This window comes from Mus musculus, chromosome 10 (assembly GCF_000001635.26).
Source record: "Mus musculus strain C57BL/6J chromosome 10, GRCm38.p6 C57BL/6J".
Lineage (NCBI taxonomy): Eukaryota > Metazoa > Chordata > Mammalia > Rodentia > Muridae > Mus > Mus musculus.
In genome coordinates this window covers 77,009,590-77,031,106 of record NC_000076.6, presented here as the reverse complement: position 1 = coordinate 77,031,106, position 21,517 = coordinate 77,009,590, and the positions used below count along the sequence as shown (strand labels likewise).

Here is a 21,517-nt window from a genome sequence, read left to right as displayed (position 1 = left end):
AGTTTCCGGGATGTCTGCTGCCTAAAATACCAGATGCTGGCGCTGAGAAGGCTCCGCCGTATGGCCGGCATGGTCAATTTTTGGGAATGTAATAAGTGCTTTGAGGAATGGTTTCTTGGATATAAAGTGACCTACTGTTTGTTTAAGTGCTAGTGTTAGCATGGCAGTTGCCTTCAGTCTGGCCCATGGGAGTGAGAGCTGTTACCCAGGAAGGAGCCATAGGTGGGAGGGGTCAGGATGAGTCACGAGCTAAACCCCAAGCAACCTATAAGTTCTAGTCACAGTTGCCACAGCAAGGCCTGAAGTTTGCAGAGCCACAGACATCTGGAGGAGCATGTGTGAGTTCTGCAGCTCAATCCCATAAGGTACTAAGCTCTGGAAGACCGTCCTAACTCACTGCCTGATAACAGCATGACTACCCCTAGAGGACACATGGGTTCTGCCCATCCAATATCATCCAGAGCAGAGGTTTTCAACCTTCCCAATGTTGCTATCCTTTAATAAAGTTCCTCACATTGTGGTGACACCCCCCCCCATTATACATTTATTTTTGGTGCAACTTCATAGCTGTAATTATGTTACTGTTATGAGTCATAATGGCATCTATCTGTGTTTTCTAATGGTCTTAGGTGACCCCTGTGAAAAGGTCATTTGATTCCCCCACAGGTTGTGAACCCACGGACCTGGGCTAGTCTGCTAACACCCTACCTCTCCAGACCATTTCCCAGCAAGAGGCAAGGCTGCCTAGTGGGGGCTGGGCTCTGAGGTTAGGAACAAGCAGCCCACCCCAGCTCAGGGGTGCCTCTGGGGAGTCCTCTAGCTCCGCACCTCCTACCAGCAAGATAGACTGGCATGTCTGCTATGCAGAGGAGTTTGAAGAATAAGATGGGCACTTGTCACCATCCTAGTCTCGGGCTGGCAGGGCTCATGAGGGAAAGCAGCCCAGCTGCCATTTCATCCCACTGTCAAGGCTCACTTGAGAACACTTGAGCTGCCACAGTCAGATCCAGGAAGAGAAAGAACAGCACGGGACTTCCCTGCCATGCTCATTCCAGCCAGGGAGCCCAGCAACTGTGTTCATTGCTAATGGTCCCAAAGTCCATATTGTTCCGGATCAAGGACCTGACTGAGGTAGCCTGCTTAGCCTTTGCCCAGCTCCAGAAAAGCCAGGCCTCACATCGCCTCACCATAAAGGGCCAGGTCAGAATCTACTGGGGTGACTGCTTCCAAGAGTCCACCTCTCTCTACCAGCAGCACAAGGTGTCCCAACACACAGTGGAAATCTAAGCGTATACTAGACTAGGGGAAGACATCCCTCTCAGACAGGACCATGGCCTTCCCTCAACAAGATGTGCTGGCGAGTTTTATGTCAGCTTGACACATGCTAGAGCAACCGGGGAAAAGGGAGCCTCAGTTGAGAAAATGCCTCCATAACATCCAGCTGTAGGGCAGTCTCTTAATTAGTGATTGATGGGAGAGGGCACAGCCCAGTGTGGGTGGTGCCATCCCTGGGCTGAGGATCCTGGGTTCTATAAGGAAGCAAGCTGAGCAAGCCACAAGGAGCAAACCGGTAAGCGAGGCTGATTCATGGCGTCTGCATCAGCTCCTGCCTCCAGGTTCCTGCTCTGTTTAGGTTCCTGTCCTGGCTTCCTTTGGTGATGAACAGGGATATGGAAGTGTAAGCCAATCAAAGCTTTCATGGTATCTCGTCACAGCAATAGTAATTCTAACTAGGAGCCTTGGGCTAGAAAAGCCATTGAGTGTTGAGAGTTTGGTGAACTGTTCTTAGGAGTTTGGAAGGGAAGAATGCTGAGATCCTTGCAGACAACAGAGGCCTGGCTTGTGAAGTTTCAGGGAGAAGCAAAGACTCTACAGGGCCATTTGTGTGAGGGATCTGTGGTGCCTGGTCAACTGGAGCGAAAGAGTTAGCGGGATTAACAAGAAACCAGAACCGCTAAAGTAAAACCTTTGATTGGCTGGGACAATGGATGCTGGTCACCTGGCACTAATGAATCAGCTGTGATTAAGACGAGACCAGCATCACTGAGGTGAAATCTAGGAAATGTTTCCTCAGGGTCAGCACACAGAGGCTGTGTTTCAGAGGTGGCCGAGGTTGTACCTCCTGTTGGCAGCTGAGCTGGGTCGTGTTGAGAATCACTTAGGTGTTGGTGTTGGTTTCAAAGGTGTGAAAGTGGAGAGCAGCTGAGGCTTGGCACTGCATAGCAGGGTAAAGGGAGCTCAGGAGAGGCTCCTGGTGAAAGTGGAGCCCAGTTACAGCAGAAGACTCCAGTACTGGGGGATGCCAAACAGCAGAGAAGTACAGCCAATCAGAACCTAAGAAGACAAGCTATGTGTGCTGAAGAGGGCAGAGTCAGAGACATGCCCTTTGGAGGAGCCCAGAAGATGGTGAGTGAATCCCAGACACTGGGCATTGAGTAATCTATACTGTTAGAGTTTAGTTTTATTTTGAGTTGATTGTTATTGTGCCCTGATTCTTCCCTCTTGAAGTGGGAAGGTATTTAATTTATTTTTGATTTTACAGAAACCCACAGTTGAGAGACTTTTAATCTTTTTTTACAAGGTATTTTGGTTTGGTTGGTTTTTTTTTGTTTTGTTTTGTTTGTTTGTTTTTGTTTTTGTTTTTTTTTTTTCGAGACAGGGTTTCTCTGTATAGCCCTGGCTGTCCTGGAACTCACTTTGTAGACCAGGCTGGCCTCGAACTCAGAAATTCTCCTGCCTCTGCCTCCCGAGTGCTGGGATTAAAGGTGTGCACTACCACTGCCCAGCCTAAATTTGTTTTTTACAAGGTTTTTTTTTTATCTTTTTAAAAAGATTTATTTATTTATTTATTTATTTATTTATGTAAGTATACTGTCGCTGTCTTCAGACACACACCAGAAGAGGGCATCAGATCTCATTACAGATGGTTGTGACCCGCCATGTGGTTGCTGGGAACTGAACTCAGGACCTCTGGAAGAGCAGCCAGTGCTCTTAACCACTGAGTCATCTCTCCGGCCCTGAGAGACTTTTAATTTGAAAACTTTGAATTTTAAGCGAGACTGGCTATTCTGAAAAGACTGAATTTTTTTAAAGTGTTTGGATTTTCAAAGACTGTGGGACTTTTAGAGTTGACATTACTTGTGATCTTGGGGAAGAACAAGAAAGGAAAGGGTATAGCTTCACAGTGGTGTGTTTGTGTATCAAGCTGACAAATGGTCAGTTGTGCTGGTTGGTTCTATGTCGACTTGACACAAGCTAGAATTATCTGAAGGGAGGAACCCTCCATTGAGAAAATGCCTCCATAAGATCCAGCTGTAAGGCAGTCTCTCAATTAATGTTTGATGGGGGAGGACACCATTGTGGGTGGGGCCATCCCTGGGCTGGTGGTCCTATAAGAAAGCAGGCTGATCGAGCTATGAGGAGCAAGCCAGGAAGCAGCATCCCTCCATGGCTTTTGCATCAGCTCCTGCCTTCAGGTTCCTGTCCTGACTTCCTTTGAATATGACCAATGATGTGGAACTGAAAGCTGAATAAATGTTTTCATGGTGTTTTATCATAGCAGTAGTAATACTAAGAAACAAAGCTTAGCCCACACACCAAGTACATGACCTGACCTAAGAGATGCATCTGTTTCTGACCCAGCCTGGAAGACACTATGTCTCTGGGGAGGAAATTTACTCAGAGGCCACTTACTTGCTGGCCTCCCATAAGGATCCTATAGGTTCCATGACATTAGGAGTGGCCCCGTCTAGCTCCTGGCCAGACCCCTCAGGTTCAGAAGGACACACTTTGAAGCAGGGAGGACCATCTGTTCCCCTCAAGAGCGGGGTTCCCAGGACAGGAGGACTTAGTATCAAAGGGCAGCCAGATGGCCTTCAGCCGGTGGAGAAAAGGAATATTAAGAGTTGAGTCCTGCTGCTAGGCATTATGAGGGGCAATGGTCAGTTTGCAACATATCCAGCGAAGGGGGAGGAGCCAAGGTGACCATTCAGCCTTGGCAGAGTGAACTCTGGGCCTAAGGTGGGAAGTCCAGGGAGGGAGTATGGAAAGGGGAGAGAAAGAACAGAGGAGGGAGGGCTCTGGAAGGCATCCATAGCATAGGGGCCTGGTGCTATGTGCTAGAGGAACACACCATACCATCCCAGTGGCCAAGGTGAATCCTGGATGTCTTAAAGGCAGCAACTATCCCTTTTCTATAGCCCCTGCATCAGTGACATGTGGCTGCTGAAGCAAGACTGAGACAGCTACTTGGACAAATCAGTAGGCCTAGTGTGGTTCTTTTATCAGCTCTGACATCAGCATCGGTGGGGACAGGAGACTAGGCAGCTGGTTTCCTCTGCTTGGGAGCCCTACTGTCACTTCTGGGTCTTGAGAGCCTCAGGACCAGCATTTGGGAGGCCATGGTGGAACAGAGGCTCTCAAGCTCAGCTTAGGAGGCTATCTTGGGCAGGGCACCTCAAATCTGTCATGGTAGATGGTGTCTCTTCTGCCCAGGATTCTGGATGGTTCTGAGTGGGCACCTCAGGAGATCTGCTGCCCCCTCCCAATCCACAGGTCCCCTTAGCCTCTGCTCTAGCACAGGTCTGGATGCTATCAGTGAGAGGGAAAAATGTCTGCTATACCCTGTCAGCAAGGAAATAAGGTATAACAGGCGGCCTAGTGAGGGGCCTGCCGTCACATACACACACAGAGACAGACAGATACACACATGCACATCCAGACACTCAGACACACACACACACAGATACAGACACATATAGAGATAGACACACACTGACACACACAGACACAAACACACACACACAAACATACACACATACACTCACTGACACATACAGACACACACAGAGATACTCACAGATACACACAGATAAACACTCACACACACAGACACACACACACACACACACACACACACACACACACACACACCCCTGAGGTCCTAAAAGATGATGAGTGGGGCCCTTCTTGCCCCTGAACCTTCAGTCAGGGTCGTTGGTGGCCCTTCAGATTTCAGCAGCCTGGCTGGCCTAGACATTACTTTCTTCCTCCTCCATTCTTTTCCTAGACATCAATCTTGCATCTCATTTCTGGCCGGCAGCTACACAGGGAGAATGTGAGAGGGAACTAGAGATTCAGGTCTTCTCAGAGCTCAGTCCTGTCCCTCTGGTCTGGTGGTCAGGCACACATTTGAACTTGTAATGTTTATGTTTCTCCTGTTAACCATGCCTTGCTCTCTCTCTTCCCTCCTTCTGTGGATGGGTGGGCTCAGGCACTTCTTAAAATGCTGAGTCAAGTTGGTTTCTCCTGGTGCCAGCCTTGTACACCTCAGAGCCACCTGGGCCGGGAAGGGTTAATTCAGAACAAACAAGTCATTAGCAGCATGTCTATGCTGGGCAGTTCATAACATGGATCCCCAACTCCTTTTTACAACGTGGAGTTCAAGCATGTCTTCATAATACAGACTATGAAGGAGCCCCCATCCCTCCCATCATCCCCTTTGAGAATGGGATGGTTTATTCCAAGCCAAGGAATGCAGATTCTGGTTGCTCGGGATAACATGTTCTGACATAGAAGCAGTTGCACACACTTTTATGCCCACAGAACAAAAGGATACCAAGGTATTTCCCAAGTCCATTGGTGGAAACACTAGGTAGGCAGGTTACAGACCAGCAAGGGAGCCTCTGCTATGGGCTTTGGATGCTATCTGAGGATATTCTTAGCTTCAGGGTTGGCAGAAGCCGTTAATACATTCTAAAGGTTTTATTTAATCCAAAGGGTGTTGGGTCAGACACAGCAGTGGGCAATGACTGCTATTCAGGGAACTAAACCTACCCCAAGAGAAATCAGCTGTGGATCTGCAACATTCCAGCATGTCACAACGTTAAGGTTATAACCAGTGGATCGCTCTTGTGAAATCTTCGACACCAGCATGTGTGGTTTGTTTGCTTTGCTGAAAACTTCAGTTCTCAGGAAAAAAAATCCTAATAAATCTATTGGAAATCCCAGGACTCTACACAAGAAGTAGAGGCAAGAGGACCAAAAGCTCATGGGGGGGGGGGGAGGCTAAATGCTGTGCATGGTAGTTCATACCTTTAATCCCAGTAGTCAGGAGGCAGAGGCAGGCAGTTTTCTGTGAGTCAGAGACCACTCTGGTCTATGTAATGAGTTCCAGGACAGCCAGGAATGAGTAAAGAGACCCTGTCTCAACCAAAAATTTCTCTGAAAAAGTGTCTCACTGAGGAAAGACAGTCTTGAGAACTGAAGGAGTTCAAGGTCTCCATGGGACTGGAGCAGACACCAGGAATGAGGGAGCTCTGGGACAGGAGCTTGCCCAACTTGCATAAGACCCAGGATGCCATTCCCAGCTCCGTGTGTGTGTGTGGGGGGGCGGTGGACAAAACCAATCTATCTGTACTCATGAATACAACTTCAAATGGGTCACGTACCTAAATTAGAAGATAACACCATTTACATTTGCTTCGGTAAACTCCAGTTGCCTAGTGAACATCTCCTGCTTGCCTGCTGCCCAAAGCTCTTGGCTGTGGACTGGAAAACTTGGGTGTGGCCCATTTCCATCATCTTCAGGAGTCCTATGGCAGTCCACATGCCTCCTTATCGCTGAACAGAAGTCCTGCGACAATTAGCTGATCAAAAGGAGAGGTTTATCTTGGGCGATAGTGACTTGGCCTTATTGCTTTGGGTCTGTAGTGAGGCAGAGGGCCACGGCAGGAGCTGGTAGAACAACACAGCTGCTCAGGCTACAGTCAGGAAGCAAAAGGAACCAGGAAAATGCTGGATAGAACAGCTCCCTTCAAGGTCAAGGTGTGCACTTGGTAACCTAAAGATTTCCCACTAGGTCCCACCCTTTATAAATACCATCAACAGCTATGAATAGTGGTACACACCAGCACTTGGGAGGCAAAGGCAGTTGGATGTCTGTGAGTTTGAGGCCATCCTGGTCTACAAAGTGAGTTCCAGGACAGCCAGGGCTACACAGAAAAACCCTGTCTCAAGGGAAAAAAAAGTGCCACCACTCTTTGTAATACCACACTGGGAACAAAGCCTTCAGAACATGGGCCTTCAGGGGACATTCAACATCCAAACTTTTGTACTAAGTTCTGGGATTTTAAAAAGAGTCCTCATCTTCCCAAATAGGATGCCAAAGGCAAGAGTCCTTCCTTTAGGCAGGCATTAAGGATCCAGGAAGCAAAGTCTCCAAAAGAGAGAATTATCAGTCTGGGCACCAAAATGTACCATTAAATGAACCGCAAAGCAAGCCATGCCTGGTGGAAAATATTCATCCAGGGCATGGGCATGTATTCAGAATACCTAAACAACCGTCATAGCTTAAGACTAAGAAAATGGGATGCCCAATTTTTAATTTTTTTATTTTTGGTTTTTCAAGACAGGGTTTCTCTGTGTAGCCCTGGTTGTCCTGGAACTCACTTTGTAGACCAGGCTTGCCTCGAACTCAGAAATCCACCTGCCTCTGCCTCCCAAGTGCTGGGATTAAAGGCGTGCACCACCACGCCTGGCTGGATGCTCAATTTTTAAAATACGAAACAACTGGGCCATCAAAGGGGTTAAAGACACTTGTTACCTCGCTTGGCAAATTGAGCCAGATTCCTGGGACCCACACAGAGGTGCTGACTCCTGCAAATTGTCTGCTGACTTGTGTGTGTGTGTGTGTGTGATTGCAAGCATGCACACACACTAGACAAATGTAATAAAAGTAAAATATGTAAGGTCTGAACAGTTGAGTCCTAAGCGTGTGAAAGTGTGTCTAATATTGTTCCTCACCAATCAACATGTGCCCTCAAGAATACTTAAAACCAGACAGTGCTAAGTGCTGGCGACAACACGCAGCAATCACGGGTGGCAAGGGGCACGTCTGTTCTGGAAAAGTCAAGTGTGTCCAACTCTCTGTCCCCCTTCTCAGGAGGAGCAAAGCATGTTCCTACAAGGCTCATGCACTTTTATTCAAAACTGCTCACAACTAACAGCAACCCAGACATGCAGCAGGACCTAAGGGACAATCCCATGGCCTCTGTGGTGACACAGGCTTTGGGTGACTCTTCAAAATTATAGTGTTGTTGATATAGTGTTGCCCAGGGCAAGAGTCCCTGCTGTGTGCCCTGTCCAATGGCAAGGCTCTCTTCTGCCAGGAAGCCTGTGGCTAGCAGAGGATACTGGGTAGGGCTGGGCTCTTGGGTTACGTGTGAACTCTCTTGACAGGCAGAATGTGGTCATTAGGTACAGCCACCTTAATCACATGACTGAGTGTTTCTTACTTGTGAATTGCACCTCAATAAAGATGGTTTTTCTGTTCTGCCATGCATGGGTGAGAGGCCTGGGGTGGGAGAGATTGCAAGCTCCTAACTGCCCTACTGGGAGTCAGGCCAATGCAGCTAGGAGGGAGACAGCAGCGGGAAGCTGGGCCCCAGGAGGCCCGGGTGGGAGGAAACATGGCCAGCTGGGTAGTAGGACATTGGCCTTTGGATACAGGCGGTACGCAATGTCCTAGAGCTAAGAGGTAGTGTTCACGTGTAGCATGTTTCAATCACACTTATTCCTCTATAAATAATACAGCTCAAGAATGATTAATGATTAACTTTCCTCGGCGTGTTCTTGGGTGAGATGCGTCGGTGCGTGTGTTATGAACTCGCACCCATTCATTGGTCTATGGATAGGTTGCTGTTTTGGGTTCATTTCCATGACTCAATCAGAAGACTGATTAGAATATTTTCAGGGCTGTGATTTTTTTTTTCTCTCTCTCTCCCCGAGTGCACATGCCTGGACAAATGTATGTGCAGGTGTTCCAGATGTTGACACTGGTTATTTTTCTATACCTCTCTCCACCTTAAAAAAAAAATCACAGAGGCAGAGTCTGCAGGACAAGATCAGTTAAAATAGTCAGAATATGGGCCAGTTTACCTAGAAAGAACCAGATACTCAAAGAGAAAAGTAGAAGTCTACAATGTCCCAAACCTGTTACATATGGCTGTGGTTGGGGGGAATGTTGCGATCAGGCAGGGGTTGGTGACATCCTCTAGTCTCTCATGCCACCGGTGTCCAGTTGAGTGCCAGACATCTTGACCCACTTCATAGCAGCCATCGTTGCTGCTGTGCATGGCCCAGCTCAGAGGCTGACAACCGACCAAGTGAGCTCTTCCTGAGCCCCATGGAGCCGAGGATAGGATGAGGGAGCTTGTCTGCTGCTCGGGGCTGTACTGGGTCCTGCACACTCTTCCTTCCCCTCCCGTTGAGTTCCAGTGCCACGAGTATTTCGTTCCTGGAACCCGAGGGTCTGTTTCACAGCTCTCTGGATTCCCGGAATGCATGCAGTCTTTGGAAGGCAGAGAGGGGTCGCGTACTGGGCATCGCTGTACAAAGAACTCTCTGATCTCAGTTTTTATGTCTCTCCAGGATGGCAGGAAGCACACCGTTCACTGATAGGCTGCATGTATTGTTGAGATAATAAAACCCAATGGAACTGGATGGCTGCCGGTGCAGGGAGGTGTACCATTCTGCCACTAGGGGGCAGTGTAGTCACACAGTGACTTCAGGGCACAAGAGGGGTCGGTCTTACTGGGTCAGATTAGGCACAATGGAGCAGAGAGATAACACCTCCCCCAGTTCAGGTGAGGATAGTCCCAAGAGACCTACCTCTGGCTTCCAATCCCAGGATGCCGCTGTCCTGAGACTCCTGGGAGGAGGGACATCATCACTACCATCCACAGTGGCATACAGGAAGTACTTGGCTCAAAATTAAGAGGTAGAACCAAGGTCTTGGCCTGAGACTGTCCTTCACTCGGAATGGTCCATGGGGCCCTTAGACAGAAGGAACCAGCGGTTCATCCTTGTTGTTGCTAGCAGGAAGACATTTCAGGAGACAAAGGGCGTTGAGTCTCTTTTACATTGGCCTGGGATACATACAGCTCCTTACCTCCCAGCAAACCCAAGGTATAGATTCCTCAAATTCAAAATGTGTGTGTGCAGAACACTCTAACATAGCCCCCCACCACCAACCTCCTAAACCTGCCTTGCCCTATCCAAAGATGGATCTGAGGGTGAGAGGAAGCCTTGGTTGGCCCTTAGCTTGAGATCAGTGCAGCTTCTGTCCCTTAACATGGCCCTGCTGGATCTGGTGGCTAGCAGGCTGTGGAGGCCTTCCCTAGAGGGTGTCTCTTCCCCAGAAGGGCCTGGGAAGCTAGTGTGTCCTACACAATGAGCTCTATCAGGTCCTTCCTGATGTGGCTGCTCAGGGGTGAGGGCTAAGACAGTGGTTCTCAATCTGTGGGTCACGACCCCTCTGGCCAACCTCTGTCTCCAAAAATATTTACATTACGATTCATAACAGTAGCAAAATTACAGTTATGAAGCAGCAACAAAAGTAACTTTATGGTTATGGGAGGGGGTGTCTTCACAATGGGAGGAGCTGTATTAAAGGGTCACAGCATTAAGAAGGTTGAGGATCGCTGTTCTAAGGAGACCAGTTGGTACACATCTCCAGGCATCAAGAGTGCACAGTGAATACATTTAAGGCTGCATCCTTGGCCAACCTGAGAGAATTCCCAGGTGTCAAGTCCCAGTGGACTAAGAGCAGGGTGGTCCTTGGCCTCACAGCTGGCCCCCATCCCACCCTAACCCAGGCCAGTCTGTTGTTACATTTATTCTTAATGAATGGTAAAACATATATAACATGAAATTTGCCATTTGAATCATTTTCAGGTAACCGGACAAACAGCAGAGTCCTTCACATGGCTATACAGTCATAGCCGCCATTTCTAGACTACCCCCATCACCTTGCACTGAAGCTCTGCCCCTATTAAAACACTGACAATCTCTCCACTTTCCAGCCCCTACAGACACCTCTCTGCTTTCTGTGTCAGTGGTTTGATGACAGCAGGAACCTGACGAACAAAATCGATGGTGCCTTTCCTGCGACTGGCTTGTTTCACTTAGCACAATGCCTTCAAGATCCTGGCATGCTGTATAGCATACACCAGAATGCTTTTCCTTTGAAAGGATGAGTAAGACTCCATTGTGTGCATGGGTCTCTTTCCCTTTGCCTATCACCCATGATGGATGCTTGAGTGCCACCTGCTTCTGGCTATTGCTAATAGCACTAAGTATGATTTTTCTCCTATTGCCTTTGATGAATTGATAAGAATTGCCCTAGCGTGAGTTTGCTTTCTGAGTTCTGTCTCAATTTGGCCAACTCTAACACTGTATGTTGATCCTATTCTTTTTTTTCCTAGTGAAAACTGAGAATCGGCAACAATTCCTCTGCCTCCTCCTCTCCCTGGGGGTTACCTGTTAGCTGACAATGTTTACAGATCCAGTTTCCTATTTCCAAAATACTGTCTCCTTTTATTTTGCTAGTATTTCTAAGCAACGCTTCCTCACGCTGCACCTCGGGAACTTGAGTTTTCTCTAGTTGTTTTTCCTGAAATTCAAGGTCGATATAGAGCCCTGTCAAAGTCTGGTGCTGTGTCCCGGGCTCAGCCTCTTTCTATGGGGCAGAGGAGCTGGGGTTAGACGGGCTCCAAGGCTACAAAAGGCAGAACAGCTGCAGAAACCACACTTCCCTGAGATACCTGGTCCCCTGCTTCCTGTTTTGGCTGGACTGAGATCTGAGGTGGAGGATGTATGACCAAGAATACCCCCTCCTGGTGGATGGGGTAGGCTCTCCTTTCTGCTTTGCCCATGTATAATAAGTGTCTCTAGGTGTCCCTGCTTTTGGCGGTCCCGCAATGCCAGCTTGAGGCACACCCCCAGCTGGCAGGGTCACATCTCTAGTAGACAGAGCTGGAAATCTATTGTCACAGAAGTGAAGTGACATCAGTCCAGGGCACTGACTCCAGACCTAGAGGTTTTTCTCACCATTCTTTGTCCTCTGAGCCCCCAGGTCTAAGACATCTGGGGAAGGGCGGGGAACAGGAGGGGATGGTAATGAGGAGGCAGGGCAGGGCCAGTCCTTGCACTTTGCCTCAGCATCCTGGCTCCCCAATATTTTGGGGGGGGGGAGAGTAGAGGAGATGAGGGAGTGACAAAGGTATTGGGGAATCTCTCTGAATTTCATCTCTTCGGTGGGCAGGCATCCAGGATCAACCTTTCAAAGGTCATGGTAAAAGCCCCAAAGCATAAAGGTGGGAGGAGTTTTACAGAGCTGGGAAGAAGGACCAGGGACTTGGGGAGCCAGGAGAAGTGCCCTTCAGACTCCAAGGATCCTGTGGAAAGAGTAGGGAGTGATAGACATATTATGTCATATAGGCAGAAGCCTTTAGGACCCAGTCCACGTGATCAAAGCATCACACGAGCATCCTCAGGTGGGAATGGAAGCTGACAGCCATATTGCAGGCAGCCAGCAAGGGGCATAGGCCTTGTGAAGGAATCAGGCCCTGACTGCCACCTCCCAGCATCTTCCATGTCCGTGTTATTTCCAACTGGTAAAGGGGAGTCTTCCGTCTGAAATTCTTGGGTGTAAAGCCCGAGTTTTTACTAATTAAGAGTTTACAATTAGTTAAAACTAATTAAAATGGATTAAATTTGTACTAATTAAAACTAATTGAATTCTCGAAATGCTGCACTAAGACTAAACCAAGCAGTGCCCAGCCTCCTGCTGTTGGAAGTACAGGAGTTTGGAGGATGTAGCAGTGGGGACCTCAGGGACAGTGGTGATGACTTGGGTGAGGGTGGCTATGGGGGTGGGTTGTCCTTGCTGGGCTATCTGCCAATCCTGATACCACATGGGCACACCCAGATGGGAATACAAGCCTCGAGCTTGCTTTGTGACTGGGTTTGGAATCTTGACTTAGTCACCTCCAGTTGCTGAGTGCTTCTGATTTTTCCCCAGGGGAGAAGGAAGTACTTGCTTCCATTGTCACAGTGTTGGGGACTCCTGAGATCCCTGGGGAGTTGAAAGGATCTCCAGAAGAGATGGGTAGGAAAGCCCACTAGGACTCATTCAGCAAAGGCTACCAGGTGGAGGAGCCATGCTCTGGTGAGTGTCATACTGGGGTGGGGATGGGGCGCACTGGACTTGAGGTGAGGGTGGAGGCCGGTTTCTTAGCCTGGATGTCTGCAGGGCTGCAGATCGTGGTACCCCCAGAGTGAAGCAGAGCATTGCTGGACGAGAGAGGGAACTAATGGAACAGCACGTGTAAATGCAACAGCTGGCAGAGGCCCAGAACACACACGTAGAAAGGCAAAGGTTAAAGTACTGAGAGATGAAACATAGAAACAGATCAGGTATGAGGAAGCTGCTGAAATAAACAGAGGATACGTGCAGGCCTCGGAAGCGCCCTCTGCAGTCAATATTCATATCCCAAGGATGGGTAGAGACAGCCCACAAGGCTGCTGCAGAAGGAGGTGAGCAGACTTCCAATTGGTCAGAGTAAAGAACGACCCTCCAGTGCACCTCTAGAAGTAGGTGAATAGTAGGAGTAGGCGACTAGCAATGGGAGTGTGCTGTGTGTGTGTGTTCGTGTGTCCTCAGGTCAGTGAATAATAAGAGGGGACACAGAAACACATATGCATGCACACACATACACACACATGTGTGTGCACACAGACACACACATGCATGTGCACACAGATACACACACATGTACACACATGTACACACACATGCACATATGTATGCACACACACATACATGCACTCATACATGCATGTGCACACACACACACACACACACACATACACTGGAAACAAGGGTAGCTTCCAGAGTTTAAAAGATATGTTGTTTGGACGTGATCTTATTATATAGCCCAGGCTGGCCATGAACTCATGATCATCTTCCTGCCTCCCCCTTCTAAGTGCCAGAATTATAGGTGTGAGTCATCATGGTTAGATTTTTTTCCAGGTCAATTCTAAGGTCTTTGTTCTATTAAATGCATAGTTTGTTTGCATAACTCAAAAGAAGTCTTCTCCTGCTCATACACTGTACCTAGTCTGGAGCCACTTTCCCATCTGTAGCTCCCATTCAAAGGAGCACGAGGTCTGTGTGGAGGGAGGGGTTCCCAGGCAGAGCTTCTAGGCAGAGCCCCCAGCTAGAGGAGCCCAAGTAGAGGCTACCAGGCACAGTCTGGCCAGTAAATATTCTCCTCCTCCTCACACATCATGGTCAGCCAGCCAGCCAGCATTGCCGTGCATTTCTGCTTAACAATGTCTTAGAGATTGTTTTACACGCTAGCACACAAAGCACTTTCATGCCCTTGTTTAGCAGCAGTGAGGAACGAGTCACCTGAATATTCATGGTTTTACTCACACACCAGGATATTTATAAGGTAAATCGCTAGACGCAGAGTTCACTGCCACCACGGCCCAGGGTGAGGCAGAAATACAGTTAACCCCATTATTCGACAGCTCCTGCTTTCCAGCCTTGGGGGAGGCACCCAGCCAGCGGTCCACAGCCAGAGCTCACCAATACGGGAATGAGCAAGGTGCTAGAATAACAAAAACAAGGGAGGAGTCAAGGATTCAGGCTTGCTCAGATGTAAATGGGGCCACAAAGGCATTGGGTCAACTGCTCTGAGGCCCAGCTTCTCAGACTGCCGAGTGACCACAGCCCTGCTATATGGTGGCTGCATGGACAGAGATCCCTGCTCTTTTTCCCATTCTGAGAGCTCCTCTGCTCTGGGATGTCTCTGATTCTCAGCCACCCTTGGAATCAAGAGAAGGAAGAAGACAAGACAGGAAATGGTTGAACGCCAATCCCCTCCCAACCTCGCTCTTGCCGTGCTTGCCCCTTGGCGGCCATGATAGAAGAGGACACTCTCTAGTCTTGTGCAATGATGTAAGCTCAAGACCTGAATGACTCACAGCTATGGGCGAATGGCCTCTGACAGCTAAGACTAAAATAACGAGGAGCAGATCATGTCCTTAGCCCTTTTACAGTGGCATTATGCATGAAGAAACGAGACTCAAGTTACAGCAGGCCTGTGGGGCTGTTCTTGTGTGTGAAAATGACATCACAGTACCCTTTCTCAGGCTTGCATCTTCAGAAGGACTGGGTCACAACATCAGAGCTGAGGCCTGGCAGCGGAAGATGTACCCTCAAACACAGATCCTGAATCCAGCAAGACTTCCTCAGTTCTACGAGGAATGTTTCAGGACATAAAGCAAGCCTGTACCTAGACCACACATAACACTCACTACACAGATCATACATGCCTCCAAGGGAAATCCTCCAAACCCCTAGGGGCTGACCTTTGGGAGGGTTTTAGAAGATTCTCTATCCCAGCTGAAGATTAGCTATGGAACCTGAACCCAAATTCAGCCAACCTCAAATAACTGAAGTCTGGTGGGGCCCTTGGAACCGTGATGCTGGGGACCTGGATATCAGGGATGTGGGATTGGCCTTTCTGGTAGAGGTAGCAGGAAATAGAAATAGACCAGAACAAACCAGGACAGGAAGGTCTGAGCTCTCTGAGGGACTGGTATCCTATAGCTGGGGACATAGACCGGGAAGCCTGAGAGGTAAAGATGGCTGAGGTCATAGGTTAGATGTCAGAGTTAAAAACAGACCCACCAAGCTCTGAACACTGCTCCACACCCTAGAATCTAGGTGGATGTGTTCGAGAGAAGACCCAAGGCCAAAGAAACCACAGAGAGGAAGAGAGGACTGAAATGCAAACTTAAAGGTTCTTTGGAAAGCCGGTTGGATTTTTGCTGGGGCGAACACATGAAGGAACATTTCATTAAAGTGGACACAGGTGTGAAAGGCTCAGGCAGACTCGTGAAGGAACGTTTCACCGAAGCAGACACAGGAAGGAGGGTGTTCTGCTAAAGCAAACACGTGAAAGGACATGATGATGAAGGATTCTTTGCTAAGGACACGCATGTATTGGTCTACTTTACACTGCATAGTTGAGCTGCATTTGTCAGGACTCCCTAGAAAGAAACACATCAAAAACTTCTGGGAATGTGCTGCAGTTTCTTGCTGCTTCCAAGGACTCGGGCTGATTGGATGCAAGTGCTAAGACAAGAGCTGTGCTGAGGTAAGGCCCGTGGAGGACAGGTGATGTTTGGAGGGTACAAATAGGTCTCCCCAGAGTGACACAGACAGAGCTTGGCTTGCTGGAACAGCTAGCTGTGCAATGCTTGTGAGTATCTCATCGCTGATCTTCGCTTCCCTGAGAAAGACACAGCCTAGAACTTCTGGTGTTCCCATTGGTCTTTCCAGCTGACTCAAGCTGAGGCTGAGGCCTGGCTGTCTCTGCTAGGTTGTGTCACCGCTGTTGCTATCCGGACTCTCCCGAACTGGACTGCGGGTGTATCTGTGAGGTGTTTGCAAGTGGAATGAGCTGCCGCTGCTGACCTTTGAACTGAACTGCCGATTTCCAGGCAACACAGAGAGGAGTTGCTCCAAAGAACCTTCCTAAACAGGGCCACTTCCTCCCCTCCCCTATATCCTTCCTTTCTCACTACCTCTGGTGGGTGGTGGGTTACAAGGAAGGTTTAAAGCATTTAAAAACCATCATAAAAAATAGGATTTGAAAAAATTAAAGTTATAGAGGGCAGTCATCCAAGCCCCGATAAAGTCATTTACAGAGCTGAGTACTCACTGGGGTTTCCCAGTTAGGACAAAAACTTGCTCTTGGCTCAATGTTGCTATGACCTTGAAAAAAAATCCTTGCATGGATCCATGAGGTCCTGGCCCCCTTGTCAGCATCAGTCAGCATCCCCAGAAAGGAGGAACCCAGGGCAGAACAGCTGTCTCATCTCCTTTGCCTGTGTTTCCCTTTCACAATGTGCTGAGATGGGAGGGGCGGGGGGTCAACCTCGAAGGGATATCTAACTTGGGCAGGGTCAGGAGAAGAAGGGTCCTGGGTTCTTGATGGTAAAGTCATCCCCCAGGGGTGTGTCCAGCAATTCCCACAATGAAGTACAAAGTTTGAACAACTGGGTAAGCAGCTGGTGGCGTCTCACAGGGGTCCTGAAAGACCACATGGGCAAAAAGAAGCCAGAGGGTCCCTGCAGTCCTTTCTGCAGGTTGAAGCTGGGGACATTAGAATGGAATCGTGCTTCATTAATACGCTCCATGATCGTGCTGAAGTATTTACATGTGCATGTATGTACACACAGACACATTTGTGTATTCGTCCCTTTAGTCCACCGAGGGGTTCAAGAGCATTAGTGTTACCTCACTCATCACCCTGAGTGAGGTAACACATTCACAAAGGAACTCACACAATATGTACTCACTGATAAGTGGATATTAGCCCCAAACCTAGGATACCCAAGATATAAGATACAATTTGCTAAACACATGAAACTCAAGAAGAATGAAGACTGAAGTGTGGACACTATGCCCCTCCTTAGAATTGGGAACAAAACACCCATGGAAGGAGTTACAGAGACAAAGTTTGGAGCTGAGATGAAAGGATGGACCATGTAGAGACTGCCATATCCAGGGATCCACCCCATAATCAGCATCCAAACGCTGACACCATTGCATACACTAGCAAGATTTTATTGAAAGGACCCAGATGTAGCTGTCTCTTGTGAGACTATGCCGGGGCCTAGCAAACACAGAAGTGGATGCTCACAGTCAGCTAATGGATGGATCACAGAGCTCCCAATGGAGGAGCTAGAGAAAATAGCCAAGGAGCTAAAGGGATCTGCAACCCTATAGGTGGAACAACATTATGAACTAACCAGTACCCCGAAGCTCTTGACTCTAGCTGCATATGTATCAAAAGATGGCCTAGTCAGCCATCACTGGAAAGAGAGGCCCATTGGACACGCAAACTTTATATGCCCCAGTACAGGGGAATGCCAGGGCCAAAAAGGGGGAGTGGGTAGGTAGGGGAGTGGGGGTGGGTGGGTATGGGGGACTTTTGGTATAGCATTGGAAATGTAAATGAGCTAAATACCTAATAAAAAATGGAATAAAAAAGAGCATTAGTGTAGTGAGCTATTCAGAGCTTAGATGTAGTTAATCTTTTTTTTTTTTTTATTAAATTTAAGACAGAGTCTCTTGTAGCCCATACTGTCAATAAAATCCCTATGCATACAGAGATGGCCTTGAATTTTTACATGGGTTCCATAGTCTGGCAACATTTGTGTTGCTCATATTACCCTGGTGTTGGCCTCTGGTATCTCTGTTATAGCTTCATCTCCCCTCTCTTGCCTTCACCTCTCTTCCTGCCTTTACTTCTTGGTGCTGGAATTATGTGTGTATCCCAGCAATTCCAAGTCTACAAGGTGCTGGGGATGGACTCTATCAAATGAGCTACATCTTTAGCCCCCGTAGATCTTGGTTTCTCTCTCTCTCTCTGTCTCTCTCTCTCCTGTGTTTTCTTTTTTTCTTTTTTAAATTTTATTTTACCTGTTTAATCTCTGAGCCACCCCTCCCACAGTCCCTCTCCCCACTCCCTTCTCTCCCCCCCCCCCCCCGTACTTCAAGTCTCTGTGAGGCCACATGCCCTCCTCCCACTGAGGCCAGACAAGGCAGCCCAGCTAGAAGAACATACCCTACTCACAGGCAACAGCTCTTGGGATAGACACTGTTCCAGCTGCTTGGGACCCATATGAAGACCAAACTTCATATCTGCTACATAATGTACAGGGAGGCCTAGGTCCAGCCCATGCATGTCTCCCGCCCTGGTTGATGGTTCAGACTCCAAGAACACCAAGGGTCCAAGCTAGCTGGCTCTGTTGGTCTTCTTGTGGAGCTCCCATCCCCTCCGGGTCCCAATCCTACCTCTTATTCTTCTATAAGAGTGTCCAAGCCCCATCCACTGTTTGCTGTGGGTATCTGCATCCATCCAAGCCAGCCACTGGGTGGAGCCTCCCAGAAGACAACATGCTGCTGTCTGTCTAGTTCAGGAGCCTCAGGTATGATGAAGGTTGCGGGAGAGGCAAAAGGAGAATCCAGATCTTGGTTTTTAATACCACTTTCTGTGGCAGGATCGAGGCTTCCACAGAAATGACTGATCCTCAAACCCAAGCAAACAGTGCAGATGATGAGCCTGGAGTGTCCGTGCGAGCGGAGTATGGCATCCTGGAACAGACAGTGAGCATTACTCTGATGGGCAATACTGAGGGAGGCATGGAAACTGTTAAGGAGACACCAGAGGCCAACACTGGGGTGATGATGAGCCATACAGACCGTTTCCAGATTATATAATCCATGCAAGAGCAGAGTCCGTGCCAAGGTAATAGGTGAGTTAAAGTGTAAGAGAGAAAACAGGCAGGGTTCACGAGCCTGTGTCCTCTAGGGGTGAGTGCCAAGCCCTACTTGGAGTGTGCTCGTGCTGAGACATTTTCTTCTAAAGAAGATGCTAAGAATAGCATGAGTAGGGAGGCTGAGGCACCTAGAAACACCTTCAGCAGCAGAGCCAGGTCTATAGCCCAGTGCTGAGCTGGGCTGGCTATGTGCTTTCTTACATGCAATGAAATTGTGCTCATGTGTGGTCTTTCTACCCAACAACCAAGACACCAGAGGACTCGGAAGGACACAGTGGACGCCAGCATGTGTCAGTGCAGAACATTCTGGAACAGTACAGTCAAGGTCATCAATGAGAAGCCATCGCCTCCAGGGAGGGCCTGAGGACGTGTCGATTGCCTGCCACGTGTTCCCTGAGTGGGACCTTGGAGCAGAAAAAGATAGTAGAGGGAAACTGAGGAAACCGGAAGAACAGTCTTTGGAAGCAGTACCCGGGTCCTAGTTGGCCATGAGGATAAAGTGTGCCTTATGGTAGGCGGTGCCTTATGGTGGGCGGTGCCTTATGGTGGGCGGTGCCTTATGGTGGGTGGTGCTTATGGTGACACTGGTGTGGGACTAGGGGAACGCAGAGACAGCTTCATAATTTCCCTGCAACATCTAAAGCTGTTAGGGAGATAAAGTTTATTGTCAAAGAAGAAAATCATATTAGGAAAACGTGAGAAAAGATTTTGCCGGTGGCGAAGAAGCCTATGAAAAGTTGTCGTCATTCATTAGGGAAAAAAAATATAAATTCAAATGTGATGATAGCTAGCCCAGTGCACCACTGGTCAAACAAAACAAAACAAAAACAAAAACAAAACAACACTGACAGGGCTGGGGATGTACTGTGCTGGTACAGCCTGCCCAACATACAGAAAACCTGGGTTCAAGCCCAGCTCTGCCTAAAAAAAATAAAAAAATATGTAGTCAAGGACAAAAAAATAAAAATAAACAGAACATGCTGTCTGGAGCAAGGAAAAGGAGTAACTGACCACTTGCCCTGGAGTGGGAAAATAACAGGTTCAGTTACTTTACAAGTTAAAGATCAGGGTGGGGAAGGAGCCAGAGAGATGACTCAGCGGTTAAGAGCACTGGCTATTGCGGATGACCAGGGTTCAAATCCCAGCATCCACATGGCTGGGTACAAGCATCTGTAACTCCAATTCCAGGGGGTCTGGTGCTCCTCTCTAGTCTCTTTGGGCTCTTCACACATGTGGCACACAGATATATGTGCAGACAAAACACCCATATACAGAAAATAAAATAAAGATGAACCTCTTCTGTGGGCCAGCCATTGCTTTCCTGTTTTCTCGACAGAAGCAAGAGTTAAGATCTGATTGGCGTTATGATGTGAAAGTCTAGACCCCCAACTCTCCCCAAGTAAATAAACACGTAGGCTGGGCTCACTCAGACACTGAAATGCTATACAACTATGAACAGAGATGATGTACTGACCCACACAATGCGGGCAGTGCTAAGAGTAATTAGACACAGTAAAGGATCCAAACAGTCCCTCTGTCCTTTGACCTCCACAATCGAAGGGAAGCACAGGTTCATCTACAATGCCCAGAGCAGGGTGACAGCTGCCAGCCAGGAAGGAACAGAAAAGAAGATCCCAAGCCGGGCGTTGGTGTCGCACGCCTTTAATCCCAGCACTCCAGAGGCAGAGGCAGGCAGATTTCTGAGTTTGAGGCCAGCCTGATCTACAGAGTGAGTTCCAGGACAGCCAGGGCTATACAGAGAAACCCTGTCTCAAAAAACAAAAAACAAAAAACAAACAAAAAAAAACAACAACAACAACAAAAAAAGAAGATCCCAAGGCCACAGTGAAATTCTGGGTAGAATATGTTTATGATCTCTCTCTCTCTCTCTCTCTCTCTCTCTCTCTCTCTCTCTCTCTCTCTCTCTCTCTCTCTCTGTGTGTGTGTGTGTGTGTGTGTGTGTGTGTGTGTAAGAGAGGCAGACAGAGAGACAGAGACATGTACACACATGAGCATATTCATGTATGGAAGGCGTAAATGCATGTCAAGTCCACAGATCAGTGGGGGTGTGTGCGTCCCTCTGGAGCCTTGTATTTCTGAGGCAGGGTCTCCACCAGCCTACAACTTGATAATTAGGCTAGCCCAGCTGGCCAGCAAGCCCCAGGAATCCGCCTCTCTCCACCTCTACAGCCCTGGGATTACAAGTCCACACCACCCCTTTCCCCGTCCCTCCACATGAACCCTCAAGCTTATGCAGTAAGTATCTGCCCTGAGCCATCTCCCGGCCCATGATGTTTAATAACATGTTTATAAG

At 48.4% G+C, this 21,517-nt stretch overlaps 2 long non-coding RNA genes across 2 annotated transcripts; one reads left to right on the top strand and one right to left on the bottom strand.

Moving 5' to 3' along the window:
- The first annotated feature begins 1,531 nt into the window (after positions 1-1,531).
- Positions 1,532-20,157, top strand: Gm3137 (predicted gene, 3137). The gene is made up of 4 exons (NR_152191.1): positions 1,532-1,570; positions 12,863-13,009; positions 18,925-19,030; positions 19,453-20,157. It is a non-coding gene; the product is annotated as a predicted gene, 3137 (long non-coding RNA).
- Gm10787 (predicted gene 10787) lies at positions 8,893-19,112 on the bottom strand. The gene is made up of 3 exons (NR_045882.1): positions 18,719-19,112; positions 14,283-14,456; positions 8,893-9,872 (listed from the first exon to the last, which is right to left on the bottom strand). It is a non-coding gene; the product is annotated as a predicted gene 10787 (long non-coding RNA).
- Positions 20,158-21,517: the final 1,360 nt, after the last annotated feature.